General features: G+C 44.5%; 1 non-coding gene across 1 annotated transcript; it reads right to left on the bottom strand.

Moving 5' to 3' along the window:
* Positions 1 to 508: 508 nt before the first annotated feature.
* LOC141722300 (small nucleolar RNA R71) lies at positions 509 to 615 on the bottom strand. Its single transcript, XR_012575318.1, has one exon. It is a non-coding gene; the product is annotated as a small nucleolar RNA R71 (small nucleolar RNA).
* Positions 616 to 2231: the final 1616 nt, after the last annotated feature.

Raw genomic sequence — 2231 nt, 5'->3', positions numbered from 1 at the left:
TGCTCGCAAGAGGACCTTAGATACAGCTGAGGAGAAAGACGAAGTTCTTGATACACCGGAGAAGTTAGATTTTGAGGATTCGGATTCAGGAAGTGAGCAGAAAGAACCAGTAAACATGGGAGATCGTATTGTTCAAGCTGATCCAGCTCTTATGGATTTTTCTCGGCCTAAAATTGATGACATTCAGTCAAGCATCCTTCATCCGGCTATTCAAGCTAACACCTTTGAAATCAAGCCGGGCACTATTCAGATGGTGCAGAATTCTGTTTCTTTTGGAGGAGCGGCAACTGAAGACCCCAACATGCACATAAGGAATTTTGTCGAGATCTGCAGTACTTTTAAGTATAATGGCGTGACTGATGAGGCTATCAAGTTGAGGCTTTTCCTATTCTCAGTGAGGGATAAAGCTAAAGACTGGTTACATTCTGAACCAGCTGGGTCCATCACTACGTGGCAAGATCTTGCGCAAAAGTTTCTGGTGAAGTTTTATCCAATGGCAAAGACTGCTGCTATGAGGAGTGCTCTTACTCAGTTTGCGCAGCAACCTACAGAATCTATGTGCGAGGCTTGGGAACGCTACAAGGAAATGTTGAGAAAATGTCCACATCATGGAATGCCGGATTGGATGGTAATCACTGGTTTTTATAATGGTTTGGGGGCCCAATCTCGGCCCATGCTCGATGCAGCAGCTGGAGGAGCCTTATGGGCTAAAGGCTATACTGAGGCGTACAATCTTATTGAGACGATGGCTGCAAATGAGCATCAAAACCCAACTCAGAGGATGACAACAAGCAAGGTAGCAGGTATTTTGGAAGTTGATGCAGCCACCGCTATTTCAGCCCAGCTCCAAGCGCTATCAATGAAGGTTGATTCTTTGGCTACGTATGGAGTTAATCAAATAGCTATAGGTTTGTGAGCTTTGTGCAGGTTCTCATGCTACGGATCAGTGTTCTCTTGTCAACGAATCTGTTCAGTATGTGAATAATTATCAGCGACAACAGCAGCCTGTGCCAGCGACCTATCATCCTAACAACAGAAATCATCCAAATTTCAGCTGGGGAAATAATCAGAATGCTATTCAGTCACCATATCAGCAAGGAGTGAGTAAACAGTTTAACCCACCTGGATTCCAGCAACCACAGCAGTATGCTACAAGGCAATCATATCCTCAATAGGGAAGTGTAGCTGCACCTACTAGTGCTGATTTTGAGGAACTTAAGCTGTTGTGCAAGAGTCAGGCGGTTTCTATCAAGACCTTGGAAAATCAAATCGGTCAATTAGCCAATGCAGTGCTCAATCGTCAACCTGGCACTCTTCCCAGTGACACGGAAGTACCAGGCAGGAAGGAAGCCAAAGAGCAAGTCAAGGCTATTACCTTAAGGTCTGGAAAAGTAGCTGATGCTGAAAAGGCAAAAGAAGTCGAAGCTGAAGTTAGGGATGAAGAATCAAAGCAAAAGGAGAAAGCGGCGGAACCAAGGAAGACTACTGTTGAACACACTCTGCCTGAGGTTAATACAGGGGAGAAACAGCTCTATCCTCCACCACCTTTTCCTAAGAGATTGCAGCAACAAAAGCTGGATAGACAGTTCGGGAAGTTTCTGGAGGTGTTCAAGAAACTTCACATCAATATACCTTTCGCTGAGGCTCTGGAACAAATGCCTAGTTATGCAAAGTTTATGAAGACTATTCTTTCAAGGAAGGTGAAACTGGATGACCTTGAAACCGTTGCTCTCACGGAAGAATGCAGCGCGGTTCTGCAACAAAAGTTACCACCAAAACTGAAAGATCCAGGAAGCATCACCATTCCTTGCACCATTGGCAATCTAACTTTTGACAAGTGCCTTTGTGATTTGGGAGCAAGCATTAATCTGATGCCGTTGTCGATCTTTAAAAAGCTGGATCTGCCTGATCCAAAACCCACATACATGTCGCTACAATTGGCGGACCGTTCCATTACTTACCCAAGGGGCATAGTTGAGGATGTGCTCGTCAAGGTGGATAAGCTCTTCTTTCCTGCTGATTTTGTTATTCTGGATTTTGAGGAAGATAAGAAGATTCCCATAATCTTGGGGAGGCCTTTCTTGGCTACTGGCCGTACCTTGATAGATGTGCAAAAAGGGGAACTTACTATACAGGTCCAAGATCAGGATGTGACCTTCAACATATTCAAGGCAATGAAATTCCCTACAGAAGATGAGGAGTGTTTAAAAGTGGATGTGATTGATTCCGCA

The sequence above is a fragment of the Apium graveolens genome, chromosome 4, assembly GCF_009905375.1.
Source record: "Apium graveolens cultivar Ventura chromosome 4, ASM990537v1, whole genome shotgun sequence".
In the NCBI taxonomy this organism is placed as follows: Eukaryota; Viridiplantae; Streptophyta; class Magnoliopsida; order Apiales; family Apiaceae; genus Apium; species Apium graveolens.
This window is presented reverse-complemented; position numbering and strand designations above follow the sequence as displayed.